This window comes from Aythya ferina (genome assembly GCF_964211825.1).
Source record: "Aythya ferina genome assembly, chromosome: Z".
NCBI lineage: Eukaryota > Metazoa > Chordata > Aves > Anseriformes > Anatidae > Aythya > Aythya ferina.
This window is the reverse complement of record NC_140299.1, coordinates 51,835,705-51,856,148: the sequence shown is the minus strand read 5'-3', so window position 1 is coordinate 51,856,148 and position 20,444 is coordinate 51,835,705. Positions and strand designations below refer to the sequence as shown.

At 40.1% G+C, this 20,444-nt stretch overlaps 1 long non-coding RNA gene across 1 annotated transcript in view; it reads left to right on the top strand.

Annotated features, from left to right (window-relative positions):
* Nucleotides 1-20,075, top strand: part of LOC311427547 — an 81,982-nt gene extending 61,907 nt beyond the window's left edge. Inside the window, exons 5-6 of the long non-coding RNA XR_014687419.1 lie at nucleotides 19,473-19,793; nucleotides 19,981-20,075. This is a non-coding gene — a long non-coding RNA (uncharacterized lncRNA). The remainder of the gene's footprint in view (nucleotides 1-19,472; nucleotides 19,794-19,980) is intronic.
* The last annotated feature ends 369 nt before the right edge of the window (nucleotides 20,076-20,444 follow it).

Genomic DNA, 20,444 nt, shown 5'->3' with positions numbered 1-20,444 from the left:
TCACTACTCCTGGGCTGAATAGTACCTTGTTCCACAAACGGTCCCATTGGTTCAATGGGGTCATTCATGGATGGGAAGGTACCATGCAACATGAATGCCTTGGAATCTGGTCCTTAAATCATGTTTGCTAGTTGGGGTTGTAATAAATGGCTCAGTCTTCAAAATAGGATTATAATCAAAGTTTACAATTTATTAAAGGAATAGAGGTAAGCAAACAGTGCTGGGTGCGCCGGGAATCTCTGCTCCACCAAGACGCACACCAGTTACATCAAGCAGCTGATTTTTATGCTCCTGGACTAATACATATTCATTACTACTTCTAAAAAAAACAGGGTTATTATAATTAGTTTCCAGAATCCAAACCCTCCTACTGGAGCATGCGTATCAGTCTCCGGTGGTCCCTCTGGGGGTCTCTGGGGGTCTCTCCTGCTGAAGGCTCATAGTCTGCCTCCCTCTTGTCCTTCTCCTTTGTCCAACTTGGCTGTATGTCAGAGACTTGTGCAACATCCCCTGCAAGCTTTGTCTTTTAGTTGTTTTTCAGCTCTCCCTGTCTCCTTAATCTCCTGGCCAGATAGTAGAGACTTGCATAGTGTCCCATGCAATAGTCATAATAGTTAGCAGTTATTCTGAACCCCCCCCCCAGATATCAGAGACTCCAAGGAAAAGTCTACAAATACATTTCCCTTCAAGCTCTCTATTGACACAAATTGCTAAAACATTCCTTTGCAAGATACAAGAATTATATACATTAACCACTCTGTTTTTCTTAGACTTGTGGTTATACAAGGGTATGTAAGACAGAAGGTCACATTCATCATACCATGTGGCCCTAGCATTGTTCCATACTGACACTAATCAGATGAACATATCTCACAGGGTGTATGCATATACTCGAGTGTGTCTTTTTTTAAGCTTTTTTTACAAGGGACTGTAGTTTACACTCTTAGACTTCAGTGAAACCTTTCATTATTGGAACTACTGTTAGGTCACAAAGCTTCATAATGTTCTTCATTGCTGTTTGTTTCATGCACTGAATTAGAAATTAATTCTCTTTCAGATTAACTGGCATATGCTTCTAAGCTTATATTCTCAATTTAATGTATCCCATGGTATGTGTGTCTCATCAGATGTGACAGATTGGGGTGATTCTGTCAATAATTCATATTTGATATAGCGTAGAACAAAGTTAAGAGGGAATTATAAAGCAATATAATCCCTGTCCCTTTCAAAATAGACCAAGTTGGATTAAAATTGACACTTTTGACCAGGACACTTAGCATTCAAAAACTAAGCCTACAAGCATAGGAAGTGACAGATGCTTGTTTGGATGTAATATTGGAAGTCTGGGTAGAGGGTACCGATTGACATCTTCAAAAGAAGTCCTCTGGGCCTCACTTTTCAGAGGTGAGGAAGCAGGCACAGCTCTCATTAAATTCCACTGGAGTCCCAGGTGCTCAATACCTCTGAATTTCAAGCAATTAAGTAGGGCATGCAAACTGGGAGCCTGCAAGCTGACAACAGTTGGGGCTGCTCCACTTGAAGGTGCTGCCAAAGCAGGTTGTGAGAAACTAGAGGCTGAAAGGAAAATAGAGTAATCAGTGCTGTGTGTGCCAGAGACCCTGCAAGTGTCTTTGACTTCTTTGATAGACTCAGATGCTTTGATTAGTGTAAAGAAATAGCCATGAAGGTTTCTGAAAGCAGTCCTAAATGGATGGAAGAAGATGCTTCTGCTAAGTCTGGGACAGGAAGTTTCCCTGCTATATGCCAAGAGTTTGTTCCATGATCCTTGATGGAAAGCAGGGACTCCTGTTAAGCTGTACAGGCTTTTAGTGAAGCAACTGTTTTTCACAGCAAGGACAGCTGCAATTTCACGAGTGTCATTTGTGCAGACTGACCTCCCATGCTTTGTCAGTCATCTTGTTCCTGCTACAAATGGCCTTTATTCCAAAGGCATTTGCTAAAGCTACTATCTCATTGGTTTGGTCCATGACTGATATGGAAAGGATATCCTTGGATGTTCCAAAGAAATAGAAATGTCTTGTGACCCCCTAGAGAACTGAGAAAATATGATTTTGCTGCAACAGAAGTAGTAGCAAAAGTCCCTTCACATCCCACGAGATCAGTGTCTGCCTATGAGGAGCTGTCTGATACTGCAAGTTTTTCTTTGCACAGTCTCCTGTGGGATTCTTCTGCTCTGCCTGCAATGTTCTGCAATGTGGTGCTCATCTTTTGCAGTTAACTAGTATAGCCTGAGAATCTTTTGTAATTTCTTGTGGAATTGTTTGTTTAGGAAGTTACATTATCACAAAAATCACCTAGAAAAAAAAAAAAATCTCAGCCAGACTCAGTAGGACTGGCCCCTCCTATCCAGCCAAGGCATTCCACCCTGGATCACCATCCCCTTGCTGAGACCTCTCAGGGCCTGATTTATGTGCTGACAAAAGCAACCACGTGTAAGGAAGCAGTCTGTCTTCCCAAGTCTTTCTGGAGGTTGAAGACTTCTGCTACACAGATGCTGCTCAAGAAAACATTGTGTAATTCAACTGCAAGAGTCTCAGAGGATTGGGAAAGCAAAATTTGGCTAGGACAATCAAGTGTGATATTGTGTGGCCATGAAAAGGAAGCTCAATGCTTTCATGCCTTTGTGTCCTGTTAATAAGATATGGCAGTACATGGGAGAGCACTATGTCAAGACTAAGGTAACAGTCCCTTCCTTCAATTAAAAAAAAAGGACTGATTCAAAACTAAGCCCTCATCAGCTGTTAAAGACAAATTTACTTTGCTCTTTATGCTATATGACCCTGCTTGATGCGTCTCTAAGGTTGTGATGAAGTCATACACTGCAATGAAGCTGGTGTTGATTTATCCTAAAGGTGCTAAATGCACAAAGATAGCATGTTAACAACTGATAATGGTAAATTATGCTTAGGGTGGGTGGGGACACCACGTGTGGGGAAGGTGCTGCACACAGGTCTAAGACTGCTGGAGTCTCTTGCTCATGTTAGAGAATGAGCAGAAAATAAAAGAACAAAATAACTCAAATGTAGCCTGTTTTATTCAAAAACTCTTGTCTGCTTCAGAAGATACTCTCCAGACTCAGAACTGCATCTTGGTGCTGGATCTGTATTTTCCTTGTGGTTGACTTTTTTAACAACTGGCTGTTCAATGGGCCTGATTTTTTTTTTCTTTTGCAGAGATTGAGTTTGGCAGTCACTTGAATAAATTTTGTGGTGTTACCTTTGTATAAAACTCAATTATATATATATATATATATATATGTATATATATATATATATATATGTTTCTATGGGGTATAGATTCTGTAGCTGCACAAAAGTAAGTATTGGGTCTTTGGTTTCTGTTTTGAAGTTGTCTTATGGAAGTGACTCTCAATTGATATCCGAGCTGCTTTGACTAAGTGAAAAGCTAGGTGAAGTTATGGAGAGAAAAAAGAAGTTTTGCTTGTGCTTTTGTTTTATGGAGAGAGAAAAAAAAAAAAAAAAACTTGGATGAGGACTGTAGTCACCAGGTGACAGAAATGCCTGAGAGGAGGTATTTATGGCTTTCATGAAAACACTCACTTCTTTCTCCAGTATAGAAGAGAAATAATCTGAGACACAGGAAGTTACCATGGAACAGAATTATCATTCACTGATGAGCTTTGTTGCCTCATAATGTGTCAGCCTACGAAAAGTCACAGCAAATCGTTGAAATACCTTCTGTGGTGACACACCAACATCATTGCACTGTCTTGTGACTTACACAAAATGTGCAATAATAAGCATCTCTCCTGTCTGTCATTTTCAGTTTCACCGTGTTTTCCCCAAAAAGGAGGTTAACTTTGCAGAAAAGAATGAAAAGTTGCAAACAAGAAGAACAAAAAATATTTTCCCAGGGTAGAATATGCTGTTATATAACAAACCAGAAAGATTACTGTGTGCTGGAAGGGAAAAAACGTACTTGAAGAGCAAGATGAAAACAAAACTCAAAGAAATAAGTTTTGAATGCATCCTTAATGCAAACTGTGAAAAATGAAGTTAGAGATGATAAACGATACACCAGTCATGGCACTCTGCTTACAGGCTGCAATTCTAAATGTCAAGTGCTGTAGGTCCTTCTTGTTCCTCCAGTCCACAAGAGATACTTGTTTCTCTCCACTCTCTGACCATGGATGTTAGTCTGTAGCTTATATCCAAAAGAAACAGTTCTGGTTTCTATTTTAATAGTTTTACTTATTTTGTGGTTTCATACCAACAGGCTCTTCCTCTTTGCAATCTGGAAATCCAGAAATCTCAGCCTAATCTTTCTGCTTCTGATGTCTTCCAAGTTTTGATGAGGTTGTTTTATCTCTTACTGTTATTAGAGAGCAGGCCAATGCTGCTCCACTTTTTCTGTAGATTTTTACTGCTCTGTGGATGTCAGGAATATCCTTTTATCTTCTCTTTTGAATCCCCTGTTAATCATATCATGATGCACCTTTTTCAAATCTATAGTTTTATTGAATGGGGTTTTTAATCTTTGCAGAACTCCTAACCAGTCCACATCCATAAAGAAATGAAAAAAACACTGGTATTCACATCACCTGATGTGGTTGGTTTTTTGGGCTCTGCAAAGATTAAAAACACAGTAAGACTTGAGAGCATCCTAGAGGAAATATAGAGGTTGCTATTAATGTGTTCTTCTTTTGAACAGAACTGATCTAAGGGTTTGGAAATAGAGGAAAAGTGACTGTTTAAAGCAATAGACAAGGCTGAGGTTTTAGATACATACTGCAGAATATTATGGTAAGAAGAGACTGTGAAAATGATGACAGGCCATCCTGGAATTACTCCTAGGTTCATTCTCATTTCCATATGCTCAGACAGGCAACATCCTGCCGTAGTATGAGCTGGTGTCAGCGGTGGAATGACTCCTCTTGTGCTCATGGAGAATGCACCATAGCAGCTAGGTGGATATCAGGGGGTTTTAAGTGCTGTTTTATGGCAGACATAGTTCCCTATGTCTCTTCTCTGGAGTGGCAGCTCTACATGGAGGTAACTGATGCAACTGCTGGCTGAGTGCAGCTGTCAGGGAAGGCTGCCGGCAGGGTGGGGACTGTGCCTCCCAGCCTCTTTGGCACAGCCTTTTGGTCTGGGTTTCTGACCTCCAGGCCAGGGCTAGGCTTCCTCTTTCCTGTGTCTGCTTCACCTGATCTTTGCCAGCCATGGGTGTTTCCTGGAAAATGTGGTCAACGGTACTATATCCCTGTTAGGACATGAAGGAATCCAATCCATCTGCAGAAGACATCACTACTGCATTTGAGAGGCTCCACAGAAAACCAGCAGAGAGGAGGGAGAGGGGGAAGGAGGGACAGAGAAGGGATCAGGGAAAGACAGGCGAACACAGAAGAAAGTGCAAAGGGAACAGGACAGGAAGGGGATGAGATCTTTAGAAAAGGAAAGGGAGGGATGAAAACACAGCAGGGACAAAGAGCATTCCTGTCGGGAATCCTGGGGACTCTTTTCAGGTCTGGGCATAGATTTGTCATGCAGCCTTTGGGAAGTCATGTCACGTTTCTGCCTGCAATGTGTCCTTAGGAGCCTGGAATGTGAGCTGAGCTGCTTATTATTGGACTCCTTATTTACAAAGCAAGGAGGGCCTGTTTTGATCTTTTATTCTGACTCCTTTTGCAACGCATGAGGTTAAACTTCCTAAAATTAATTCCTGCTTAAGCTGCAGCATATCTTCTAGGAAATAAATAAAAAAAAAACTGGTATTTGCGGGTGAAATTCACTGCAAATCTTTAAAATCAAATTTGGTTTGTTTGTCTACCCATTAACTGTCCTGCCTTCTTTCTAGTCTAAATTGCTTTACCTTTGACTTCAGCAGATGTTAAACCTTGGTGCATCTTTGTCTCCAGACTGAGAAAATAAGAAAAAAAAAGAAAAGAAAAGAAAAGAAAAAAAGCCCTCCTCGACCATCAATTTTTTATTCCTCATAGGTGGCTGCAACCTCTAATTAAGTCAGCCCCACAACGCGCATTTCGCAGAGAAAGGCCCGATTTATTTCAGCTATCAATCAGGCGCGTTCTCCGGCGCTCCGATTGTTCTCACGGTGCTTCTCCCCTCCGTCGCCCCCCGCTCGCCCACCGCCCGCTCCCCCAGCGCCGGGGCTCGGGGGGCGCCCGCGGTGCTCGCTCCGGCGGCGGCGGCGGCGGCGGGGGGCGTGCCGGGGAGGCGGCGGCGAGCGAGAGGGGGGGGACACACGGGGACAAAAGTCGCGCACCTCGCTCAGCACAAAGAGCTGCTTGTGGGCAGGGCGCAGGAAATCCTTTGTGACCCGCTCCCCTCGCCTCTGCCGGGCGGCGGCAGGGATGCTCCGCTCCGCTCCGCTCCGTCCCCGCCGTGCACCGGGGGCAGGGCGAGGGGCTGGGGGCAGCCCCGGCACCGTCCCGCAGGACGGCGGGGCAGGAATATTTGTTCTGGATGGTTTCCGGAAGCCGTTTGCTGTCCTGAGGGTGGGAGCTCTGTCTTTATAGCAGCGTCTGGCTGCTTTTGTTTGGCCCTGGGCATTTGAGCAGGACTCTGCAGCTGTTTCCCACCCACTTTTTTATCTGTCATCTTCCTACGGATGTCAGCTGATGCTGGAATAAATATGCGAAGATTTGTTTGGTTCTTTCTGTTTTTACAAATAACGTTTCTGAAGTCTGAAGTGGAGACAAAGAAATAAGAAGAAAAGGCTAGCAGCTATTAAGCAGCAGAAATTACGAGGAGTTTGGAACCAAACCCCTGGGTCAGAAGAATCCCAGGCTGCAGGGGAATTGGGGCTGGAGCTGCATCCAAATCCACATGCTGCGGTTTACTCCCAATGGCACGATGGGCCAAGACAGGGCTCTTGTTCAGGGCAAAAGTGAACATGAGCTGAATTTGGGTCTAGATACAAATTTTGCAGTTCAGGCCCACTGACAACTGGCAGTGACAAAATGCATTTATAAAGGAACAAATTAAGTGGGTAAAACTTAATAGCAATGAAAAAAACAATACAAGGCTGCAGAAGGAAAATGTAATTCCATCCTAACGTGCAGGTCCAATCTGCAATTGTTGACTGACAGGAGTGATTTTACTCACATGCCTCAGTTGTTATAAACACCCTGAACCCTATTTTCCTCATGCTGTTTTCACAGTGGAGCTATTCCTAATTTACACAACTTGAAGTGGCCAGAGAATAGGTCCACTGACATTATCAGTGGCTGATCCATGTCTCATAAAAAAAGACTTACTAAAATAAAAAAAATGGTTTATATACTTATTTTGACAGAGGCATACATAAAAATATATCTTACAGTCCAAGTAAATATGAAAAGGCTGCCAATCTGCCTATATAAATCTCAATGATCTCATATATTTTCAACATTTAATTAAAAAAAGAGAAGCATTCACACTCCATATTAGGAAGGGTGGGAAAAGGTTAGATTATTTTAACATTTTCAGAATAACCAATGATGCAGAAGTATCTGTTCAAAAAAGCCAAAATACTAACGTCTGTGATGCATTCAGAGGAAACAGAATTGATATTTTAGGTTAATTACCATTCCATACCAGAACAATAAGCTATTTCTTTCTCTGCCTTATATTACCATCTTGGTCTCACTGGCTGTTTTGTTGAATGAAAAGAAAAAAAGTCATTAAAAAACAATGTCCGGTATTAAATTAAAAGATAAATAATATAGTCTGTGCAAAAGTAGTCATTGATCTACATTAGAAACAGAAAAAAAATATTCATTGCAAAAAGGAACTTGCTACTCTTCTATTCACAACTGACTTGTGAGCTGATCAACGCTTCTGAGAACGTATTTTACCCTCATGTTTGCCGCCAAGTTTATATGAACAATTTTCCAAGACAGCTTTTTCTTTATCTGTTTCTTGTATGTGGTTATGTGCCTGGTCTTTTAATTCAGGAGGTTTTATTTTCATTCCATGATTTGAATTTGAATCTTTCTTGCAGTATAAAACACCAGTTGTGACGTAAAGAAGGTTCAGTCATTGTTTTCGGTGATGGGATGCCATTTCCAAAGCCTCTGTGCTGTGAAGATCTGACAGTTTTACCACTTAAAACCCTTTCTACATGCCTTTTTTTTTTTTTTTTTTTTTTTTTTTTTTTTTTTTTTCACAGCATTTTATGACACACTTGCAATGGCAGATGCTCAGATTTAATTATTAACTCATACTCCAGATACTTCTATTTTCTTACTTGATAATTTTAAAGACTTGTTGAGTTGTGTGAGGAATCTTAGCACTTGTTATTAGCTCATTCCATTTAATATCTAGTATTTTTCTAGTCACATGCTTTTGAAGGCGTTTAGACATCTGCCTATACCTCTGACGGATTTCCAGATTTCACATCCATATGCTAAGGTAGAAATAACATTATTTTTTTTTTAATTTTTGTTTTGTTTTGTTTTGTTTTTCTTCTTCAAGTTTTAGGCTGTTCATGATCATATTTTGAGTAAGACACAAGCTGCAGCTGTTCCTTTGTTAATTCATGATGCTACTTGCTTTTTGAGCAAGTATCTTTGCTATCCTCCTCATTGGTATCAAAGAAAGGAAATCATTTCTTTGCCCCTTAAGATGAAGGCTTACCTGGAAGTAGATGGAGTTCCAAGTAGGTAAGTTTATTTCCTGCCTCTTTATTTAACCCATGCATTTTTTGTGATGCTAGATGGTCTTTCTGTCATTTTTAGGTTCACTATGTTGTGACTTTGGAATCTTTATTGTAAAATCAGTGTCATCAGGTTGAACAAAGTGATGTTTATGTTTCAACCACTTATGTTTTTTTCTCCTAGTGAAATAGCTGACATATATTTTAGTCAGCAACCAGGAGAGTGACAAATAGTGACTAATATGATTCATTTTAGATCCTACTTCAAATACCAGTAGAAATGAATAGAGAACAGGATGTGTTAATTTTGCATGAAATGGATTTTTGTGTTAAAAGAAAAATTGCCCATGTTCAAGTGGTCGTATGGATAGTAAGGGGCATAGTAAAACTGAGGAAAATATACAAAGAGTTCAAATGGTCATGGCGGGGAGCTGCTATGGATCCAGTCTCAACACATTCTGCTGGTGAGTGTATCATCAGAAGCAACAGCCATAACTCATCTTTGCTGGTGGTGAGCAGGGTATTGGAAACACTGGCTTTGTACAAAGTGGGGCCCAGTACAGTGCCAGACACCTTGTACTTTTCAATCCTTGTACACTTTGTGCATCCTCTACTGTTCATTAGACATTAGTGCAAACAAAATTCTTACTGTGATAAAAGTATTAAAAAAAAAAAAAAAAGCACAAGACTGATAGGGACTGTTGTAGCATTTGACCATTTAAAAGTCTATAATGCTGTCAAGACTGCAGAAGTGTTTCTGTGGAAAACCAGAGTGTTAGATCTTTACAGCTTTACTGACTCATGATGCAAAGCAAGGTGGATGCTCTGATAATTAGCAGTCTCATAGTTTTGTGGAAATCAGCAGATTTATTGTGGTGTATTTTTAAAAGAACTGTGCTGGAGTCAGTGGAGATGAACCAAATTACAACACACAATGGTCTGAAATTACAGTAGTTGAACAGGTAATTTGTCAGATTCTAGGTGCTTTGATTATGGAAAGTCAACAACGCTAAAATTTCAGCTTTTGGTACCACTTGAATCAAAAGTTCTAGTGATACTTTTGGAATTACTTATGTTGGCAGACTTTGTTCAGACATGATACCCTTCAAAGAACGAAAGCTGCATCGAGGTAACTGTGTTCTTCATGTCAAACTTCTGTCTAATGAAACTGGTTTTGCATCATAACACTGTAACATTTTACTAGTCAAAAAGAGATTCTTAGAACAACCATAATAATTTTATTCCTTGTTTAAATAACTAAACAAATAGCCATATTTTCTTATGATGAAAGCATCTTAGCTCATTTAATTCTAGATATCTAAATCTGCACTAATCATCTAGGTTGCTTTTTATAGGCAATGAAAAGGAATAAATCTTTCTAGGGCACAATCCAGTGACCTACTTTAGATGTCTATCTTAGGATGAGATGTTCTCTGTGTTAGAAATGCCCATTAAGGGAGACCAGGCTAGTGCCTCTGGTAGTAATGTCTTTCTTTTAGATGTCTGCACCAGATATTGTCCAAGCTGGCTCTATTTTTCAAACATTGGGATAATTTTCCTTCTTTTTAGTGTGTGATATTGGTGGCAGGGGAATAGCTGTACCAGATGATCTTAGAGGTACATGTATTTTCCAACCTTAATGATTCTGATTGTCAAAATCTTCACAGTAAAGGCTCACACACTTCTCCTCCTCCTCCTCCTCAGTCTTTCTGATTGTATAGATCTACAGCTGGTACAGCTTGATGCAGTTGTGAATCTGTAGCATACGCATAAATCCGTAGTGGTGTGATAGGCATGGGCACAGTGCCATTTCATAAGCCCATATGCAGCTTGGGTTCTGCCGATACAGTCACTCTCTTGCATTTCCAGATTCTTTTTGGCTTCAATTGTCCCCTCAGAACATCTGACCCAGCAGACTAAGTGTACATCTCAAAATACCTGTGTACGACTGCACTTAAGACTGGAATGTATGGTCTTTACATGGGAAAACATTTTTGGAGTTCAGAGTCTGGATTTTGCCTTCTTAGCACAGAAGGCTGATAACAGCAGCCATTGGTATCTGTTATTGCACTTCAAGGACATCCAGATGGAATGTTAACGCCTGCACTTTCTGAAGGATCTAGAAGAAAGCTTCTGTATTTGTCCAAATTCAGGGGAAAAAAATCATGCAGGTTCTGAAGTCCTTTACTCTCCTGAAAAGTACTAATAAAAAGATATGCAAGCCAGTTGGTGCACTGCATGCAACAAGCCCAAGGGAGTGTGCTATGCTATATCATTAAAGTCACTGATTCTTAAAAGTCTGATTCAAGAGTTCCACCTTTCTGACACAATCAGCATTATGTAGACTTGCAAGCCTGCTGAGTCTTCAGCAGAGATTATGACTGATTAGTATCCTCTATTTCAAGAGTGAAGAGCACGAGATAATTTTAAAAGTTCAATTTCCTCATAGAGGTCTTTGGTGAGCTTGAAGCTGAAAAACTCACATAAAGTATACTGAGAACACTGTCATACAATTTAGCTTTGCAACCTGCTATTTGTTCTGTGCTTCAGGGAAGACGAAATGTGATTTCTTACTGCAGCTATGCAAAAATTGTGTCTGCTGTTGGGCAATGTGACCTGGTGCTATATTTTGGAAACTGATCTTCTCTGTGTCTTCTCTGTTGCCCATCTGAGCACCTTTTAAATTTAAGGAACTGGACACTACTTCAGTGCTATGAATTTCTGTGTTTCATTATAACTCATCACATTTTGAAAGTTCTGCAAATGCCTTGTAAACAACTTTTATTTGGTGGACCCAATCTGATCTGACAATAAAGCATATAAGTGGCCTTCAACAGAATATACATGCTGTGATACTCACCTAGTTGTAGTTGCCTTTCTTCTTTTACATGGTGATCTATCCATCGTCACTAGCATCCAGAAAACAGAGCTTAGCATCTAGATTTTTGGTCTGAGTCACAACTAAAGTATGTCCAAGTTTCTTCCTATCTCCTTCAGGTCTGACTTCCTCATCAGTCTTTTTTTTTTTTTTTTTTTTTTTTTTTTTTTTTTTTTTTTACCTGCTGATGTCAGAAAACACATTTAAAGTTGCTGATTGGACATCAATTCATGAAATGTCTGTGCAGAATGATCACTCCCTAGATCACCATTCTTGCAATCAGCTTCTGTTGGCTCCAATGCTTCATCTGTTTTCCATACATCATTAGGAACACCTGGCAGACTGGCTGGTGAGTCAATGGACTGACAAGATCTGCTCTATCAGTAAGCACTGTATTTATCAAACTGCTCTCAATCTTTTTAAGTAAGGTTTCAGCATCCATGTATATCTTCAAATCTTACGTCTTGCAGGTTTGCAAATACTTGGAGTATAATGATTCAGCTGTTATCTTCAGGTGCTGAATGTAGCCTTAGCAAGTTCAGCGACAATACTAAGCTGGGAGGTACTGTTGTTTCTCCAGAGGGACAAGAGGACTTGCAGAGGGATCTAGATAGGTTGGATGATCAGCAGTGGCATTAAATTCAAAAAAGGTAAAGGCCTGGAGTGGAGTAACACCCAACAGATGTACAGACTGGGAGATTAATGGCTGGAGAGCTCAGCAGAAAGGGACGTGGGAGTGCTGGTGACAGCAGGCTCAGCATGAGCCAGCAGCATGCCCTGACAGCCAAGAGGGCAAACCACAATGTGGGGTGGATTAAACACAGCAGAGCCAGCCAGACAAAAGAGGTGATTTTCCCACTGTGTTTAGCATTGGTATAGCCTCACCTTGAATACAGTGTGCAGTTCTGGGCTCTCCAATATAAAAATGATACTAAGATACTTGAATGCATCCAGAGGAGGGCAACACAGCTGATAAAAGGGCTGGAAGGCATGTCCTGTGAGCAGAGGCTGAGGACACCTGGGTTGTCTAGTCTGGGAGAAACAGGCTAAGAGGTGACCTCATGGTTTTCTACAACTTAATGAGGGGAAGTGGACAGGGAGGTACTGGTCTTTGATCCCTTGTCCCAGATGATAGACAGAGGGAATGGCACAAAACTGCACCAGGGGAGTATTGTCAAACACTTGAACAGGCTTCCTAGTGAGGTGTTTGACAGGCCACACCTGTCCTCTGAATGCTTTTATTTGCTGATATACTATGGTTTTCCAATGCATTTAAAGATTCAAGAACATAGACTGCTTTCTATGATTAGCATCGGCATTTTACTCTAGAATACTCACCAGCATTGTGTAAATAAGAGAAATAAGAGCAGATGTGCAAACAGAATTGGTAGGTGTCACCTAATTTTCATTTCAGTGACCATCACAGATGCATGACCTGTCTGGCAAGATTATTGCATATAAAACACATTCTATGAAAAGGTACAAAAGAATCTTGCCAGTTCAAATTTTTCACTACAGCTTAATGCTTTCGTTACTGTCTTCTAACACAACAGGTTTGATTCAAAGAAAAATACCAGGGTAGTATAGGGCACTGAGTGGTGACCATACTACACTTCTGATACTCTAAGTAAGGATTTAAGCCTCTTTCCTGAACCATTATTTGACTACAGAAACTGTTATATCTAGTAGGCATAGTACAGCCCAGGGCTACCTCTCCAAATTTGACCGTGCTCACTGGCCCAAGTTCTACCTTCTGCCAAGCTCCTCTCTCAGCATTATCAAATGTGAAGATTTGTATTGACAGAACAGAACATAAGGATGTCAATTTGGACCAACACAAACACAGGGTCATATTGACTGTTTTACCCAGTGTATTCATCTGGCTTCTGACAAATCTTAGAATTCCTAATTTTTCCTGTTTGAATGTTGTGCCCAGGTTTGGACTGAACCAAGTGCTACAGATCCTTTGAAAACAACAACAACAACAATCTTCTTGACTCAGAATTCATGTCTTATGGGACATCTCTTTCAAAATATCCTACAGGGATATTAAACAAGAAGTTTCCTACAGACTTAAAAACTATATCCAGTCTTTAGATAATCATACATCCATTTGAATGCATAGTGTGCAAGTAATTTATGACAGTTTAGGCTTGGAAAAAAAGCACAAATAATCTATATGTTGGAATAACATGTGCATAAGCCTTAATTAGAAGCTTCATCATCTCAGTGCTCGTTAGTAAGGTTGTAACTTCCTGGTTGCCTCCAAGTCTCTGTAAATGTTTTGTTTTTGTGCATATAACTGGATTGACCTCAGTAGATTTAACTTCATGTGACTAGATCTATTCATGGAAGATTAGATGACAAATCCTATTGGGTCAATCTAAGCCAGATCTGATATAATCATCATTGTGAATGCATCTCTTGATTGACTGTAATGGAGATGACCGGAGTCCTGTTCCTTCAGAAGATGTGCATGTCAAGCTCAAGAAGACTCAATTAGTTTTAATTGCATTTCACCAGTAAAAAATTATCCTGGCTGATCAAAATCATGTATCTTTTGCACTTCTCTCTCCCTACACATATTTTTGAAATATTCACTCCTGTTTTTAGTGAACCTGGAGAAGAATATTGATTAAACTGTTAATACATGTAAGGAACTGATTGATCTTAATTCAACAAAAACATTTGTTAAGTTTAATCTGAAAAATGTATCTCTATTCTATTCTATTCTATTCTATTCTATTCTATTCTATTCTATTCTATTCTATTCTATTCTATTCTATTCTATTCTATTCTATTCTATTCTATTCTATTCCATTCCATTCCATTCCATTCCATTCCATTCCATTCCATTCCATTCCATTCCATTCCATTCCATTCCATTCCATTCCAGAGTGGTGATTGAATAAATATGTATGTACCTCAAGTTTTCTATCTAGTTCAGTTTGCTATACAGAAATTGTGATTTTCAGAAAGCACCAAGCAACTGCCTCTTCCCTATCAAGTCTATTTAAAATGCCTTAAATTTCATACCACAGTCTTTGAATCCTTGATGCTCAAGCCTGATTCACTTACCTGCCAATGAATGGCTCCTGCCATTGCCTCTTTCCTTATCATATTTTTTTGTGAAGAAATTGTCCATGGAGGTGAGAAGGCCAGCCCCTCTTCTCATTGCTTAACAGTGTGATACAATACTTATTTGTTTTCTCTGAAAAGAGTCACACTGTCTTTAATAGGCACTGATGTAAACTCCTGGGCCTCTTGTTGGTCTCTTGTTTGCAAGGAATACCTTTTGTAACCATAACTCTTCTGAGATGGGCACAGACACATCCACCAACTACTTTCACATGAACTGTGACCAGAAAATGCTCTCAGTCTGCACATCAGGACAAGAGTTAAACTGTGGGCCAAGAAGTGAAAAGCTCTCTATCCTCTCATCATCTCCTTATGTTGCTCCGTGATTATGGTGATGACCTGCATTCACTTTCAACTCAACCTGCAGATGTGTTCTGACACCCTTAAAAAAAAAAAAAAAAAAGGAAAGAAGCTGCAGCTTTGCCAACATATTCTTTTTCTTTCTTTTCTCCAAGAAAATACAGTTTACATGTTTTATGAGATTAATGTCACTTTCTTCTGATTACAAGAATCTGATCAGCATATTAATAAGTTAAAAATAAAAACCCTCAAACTATGCAACAGCTGCTATTTTGCTGTTGAATCTATTCAGGGTATGTAATTTTTTATGAGATATTTATTGTAATAGAGAGAGGGATTTGTTTGAGAGTGTTTGTGTGAGTGTGTGTGTGTGCATGCGTACATGTGCGTGACTTTGAGCTAGCATTAATACAACTAGTTGTGTCTCTTCTACATAATACATGAGGGCAGACAGAGGAGGATATCCATTGTGTTGCCTAGTGGAAAGCATGTACAGCAAATTGTAGCTATTCTGGTGGGACAGCGTGTGGGTGAAGGCAGTTTTGTCAGGAACTGGATGTGTCAATGTGTGGCAGTAAGAAAGAGCGATAGACTCAAGTCCTGTTCTACACAACCTGCCATTATACTTACTGTTTTGGGGAGAAGTCCATATGTCTTGTTAGACTGCGTGCTAGCTTTGGGGTCTGGCAAAGATGTGACAAAAAACTATTTGACTAGAGTTGGGGAATCAGGTCAGCAGATCTCAAAAATATGGTGCTAATGTGCTAATCACTTTATTTGGAATGGGCTTATGTAGTTTGCCTATTTGTAACAGCAAGTTGATATGACAAGAAATCACTTTATATCCCATATATCTAAAAATGTGCAAAAAGGTCTAGAGTTTTAAACATGATATTGTGCCTAAATGAAGGTAGATATATGATGAGGTATTTTCTTGACCTGGTCTTCAGAGACCCTGATCTTGAGGTGGTGGAAGGGTGTTGAAGATACTGAAGGCCTGCAGTTCCTGTCTGAGGCCAACAGGATTCTGAAGTGCTCAGCATCTCTAAAACTCATTGCACCTTTAGAAGATAACAGTTGTGTTACAACTGCAGTAGAGTGGTCTGTCCATGCATGTGCTCTTTACCAGATATGTTGTCAACTTGAATGGTTGCACCTTTTTTATTCTCTTTTTCTCCCCTGAAAACTGACAAATAAAGTGGAGAATCTGGAGAGTAGAAGACACATAAATTGAATTCCTATACATAGTTAAAATAGAAGACTATTTGATCATGACTGAAAGTGAATTCAACGCGTTGCTGTAGAAACCCTGGCAAATATATTAACCTCAGTGCCTAACCATTGCATTCTTTTAACAGCTTTATTTTTAATAGCTATTTATTTAAGAATATATCTCAGCTGTGCTACCATATACTTTTTGTACTTCTGCACAAAGAAAGGTATTATTTCTTCTAGGTAGACTGTATGAACAGCTCAGCTTACTGCTGTTAGTAACTTCGTTGCTTCATAAACGGCATATTCCCTGGATATATTTACTGCCTCTGCCATGTGATAAAAATACCCATTCCTGCATGACCAGGGCAAACATTCTTTTCTGCAGTATTCAAAACAAATTGAGACAGAGATCTGTGAGAATCTGAGATTTCAAGGAATCCTTCTCAGTAGGATCTCTGTCCTTGCAGAAGACCAAGGAATGTGGAAACTGGGGAACTGCCAGAAAGTTCTGCTCTTTTGTTTTAGTCAGATATGCATACCTCCCTATACCTTTCTCCTATCAGCAGCCACCCCCACCCACGAGTGTTGATGTTGGTTTGGTGCCCAGAATACATGATCCCACCACAGAATGTTATAAGACAATCTGGAATAAGTGTTTATGTCAGCTGTTGTTTAAAGAAATGAAAAACGATCTTGGATCTTGAATACTATGTTGTTCCTCATAAAAAAGGAATAAATGGATTGTGACTTGGATATACTTAAGGGGGTGTAAATTAGAGCAGGGTTAATTGTTGATGATAAACAAAACCAAATATAGACTTGGAGGTTGCACCCTCCTTTTCCTCTTGAGATTGTTCACAGCCTTTGCACACATTTGCCCATTGTTTTATACTGCCTGATAGAGTGATTGCATGTCACTGGCCTCTGACTCTTGAATTCCTGTAAAGGCCCAGTCTAGGGAAACAACCTCTAGAAATATAAAGTGGTCTCACCATGTGAATGCTCAGCACCTTGCCGGTTCTCTGTAATTATGATAGACAGAAAAGATGTGATCAAGTCATTTGACCTTAGATTCTCTGGATGGCAGCAGATGATGGAATTAGGCGGTAGACAGAAAAGATTATAGAATTACTGGGATATTTTGACTCTTTCTAGTGTCTGCCTGAAGAATTGCCACTAAAATTCAAGCTTTATAAAGTTGGTTGGACTTGAGTATCCTCAAGATGTCTTTTCCCTTTGTTGAATATGGGCCATGGAATGATGAGCAGTGCCTGTGGCCCCCAGTGTGAAGGATATGGCATTTTTCTGTCTGATTTATTTAATTACTTTTGTGTCAGGGCTCTGGCTAGGGGTTTTCAAGGATCCAAGCTCCAAACAGTACAGTCATGATCCTCTGTCAGTCATGCTTCAACTCCACTGTCAGAGGTCTAATATAAGGCTGAGGTACTTAATCCCAGTGGTCATTTCTTAATTGTTGTGCCTTGCCCCACATGCTTGCCAATTGTATTTGTTGATTCTTTATTATTTCTCCATTTTTTGTCACCTTTCACCCTAGTCATAGCAAAAAACAAGCCGGTAATTTTGATAACCCAAGTTCTAATTGTAAAGAGTGTGATTGGATTTCTGTAATAACCTCAATGTCAGGGGGGCTGCTGGAAAAGTGCCAGAAGGTCTGTTCCTCTGCTGGGTCAGTCAAGAATTGCCCTGGTGTTATTTTTTTTTTTTTTTTTCCCTATGTTTTCTGGCCAGCAGCACAATGCAGAAGGGGAAAAATCAGCTTCAGGAGAAGGAAGGTTTCCCTGAATACACAGACTTTTGAACGTGTCCTGGGAGTGTGCCTTGGGATTTAAACAGAACCAGATTATGTATCCTCAGTTAGCAAAAGCCTTATACCTCAGTTAGCAAAATCCCATGTTGATCTGTAGCAAAAGAATATGAGTGCTTTCTAGAGAAGTTGAAGAGTAGGGAAACTCTTCCACCTTAAAAAAGTGGATTTCATGCCATCACAAACTAAATTTCAGATTTGAGCCTGATTTTTATTTCTTTATTTCTTTATTTCTTTTCAGGTCTCCTAACCAAAATTTTCCTCTTGCTTTTGTTTCATCTCTAGTAAGTACATCTGAACGAAAGCTAAAGTGACATTCTCGCATCATGGATGTTGAAACCAATGGGCTGAGAGCCGAAAAAAAAATTGGAAGTGGCAGAAAAATAAATAGTTTTATAATTTATTATGATTCTGCTATCCACAGAAAAGTCTGAATAGATACATGATATTGTATAATACAGAAATAATGCTGTCATCTGCGTTCTTTCTGGTACATTGCTAAATATGTAATACAGTCAAAAAGGAAATTCTGTGTTTTCACAATAGTGTTTTCACTGATCTTCTCCTCTGTAGAGATCTGTTCAGATGACCGTTCAAGTTATTGAGGTTTTCTTTCAAAGAGTTTTAGTTCACATCTATAGCTTTTCAGCTTTTGCTACCCACTTATGTCCCCATTAATCTGAGACGGGCACTGGGAAACCTTTCTACTTGTACTTTGCTTTTCTTGGACTCAGCAGAATAACCTTGGAAACGAGACACTCTGTACACTACCCAATTTATTAGATTGGACAGATTTCCAAGTTTCCAAACAAATATACATATATATGGACTTAGATATCTCTATCACAAATATATTGCTGCCATTAGGAGCAGTCTACAAAAGGTTCCAGCTTACTGCAATATTTTTACAGACAAGGTACTCACCCATCTCCCATCTGCTAAGGTCTTGCTCAGGAACACATAGCTGCTCAGTGAGGAGAACTCAGCATTCAGGAGGCTCTTTCAAAAAGTGCATCCCCTTTATGAAAACACAAACTCATTCACCAAGTTCTATAAAGAAATGGTCATAATTTGCCACACACGCACACACACATATATATAATACATATTCTTATATATATATTATTGTGATCATGCAAATGGTGAGATTAATGGCTTTAGTTCATAGGAAATGTTTATGTGTTACACAGACACAAACACCACTGATAGACCACACACTGGGAAGATGACTGCCTGGGAAAAAATTCATAGGTATGCCCTATAGCTGACATGTAACAGAGAGTTCCTTCATTACAATGAAAGCACACGCATTCTTTCTGGTCATGGCTGAAGTCGCTGTTTGTGTTAAATTAGCAAAATCTTCTAAAAGAGAAGATATAGGAGAAAGAAAAGACATACTGTTTAAGTACGGGAGTAAGAAACAGTGGCCTGCACTTCAGTTTCCATCAGTAATGATTATTTAATTTCTTTGTGCCTCAGTTATATAACCACAAAATGGAGATGTTTGTTTCCTCTGTTCACCTGGTTTGGAAACATCTAAAGAAGGAACAGAAGAGAGAGAAGTCTCCTCTCACCACTGGGTAGTGAAACACTGTCACTACCACCATTTTACAGAAGGAGGAACTGCCGCAGAGAAGCCAAAAGATTTGCCCAATGCCACAGAACAAAATGGGGCAGGACCTCAAGTCTCTCCAGCCAGGACCACTCCAGCAATGGCCAGACTCCGTCTGCACCGTTTCCTTCACAGCTGAGAGCTACAGGGCACACACTGGACACCTCCAAGAAGCATGATGTCTGCTGGTAAGTGCAAGGAGGGTGGTAGCAGTGGCTCTGTTGCAGGTTGGACCTGGGCTGAGGGTGCAGTGGGCTCTGACTGCAGCACAACAGCACTGGCCTCAGTGGTTTGCTTCCTTCCAAGGGATGGAATTCAGGTTACTCAGTAGCCCCAGTTTCTGTAAAGCCTTTACTTGTGGCAATGCCTTGGCAGGGTACCTGTCCTGAGGAAGTCTGCCAGCCTCATGTGGGACAAGAGCTGTGGGTTGACCCTGCTTGTGGACATCTTCCCTGCACAGAGAAATCTACAAAAATATCACTCATTGCTTTTAACAGAAGCTTTGCCAGGTGGACTGTCTTCTATATAGGCTTCACATTAGTATGTCCCTTGGAAAGTAGCAGTTCATGTCACATATCTTTTCATGGTTTGGTATAGGCCTGGAACTTGTTGTGCTAATTCAATACAGCAGAGATTGCTTCTGCTGCTGTAACGACTGAGGCTGCATCTGTAGTCATCCCAGATCATCCTGAGCATATGGAGATGACAGAATTTCTCATTAGAGTTGCTTTTGCTACAGATGACTCATTCACAGGACCACGTTTGCGTTTCTGAGCTGGTGGTATGACTGTGGTTTGGTTATAGTGATGGACAGAGTGCTTCTTCATGGCTTCTGGATA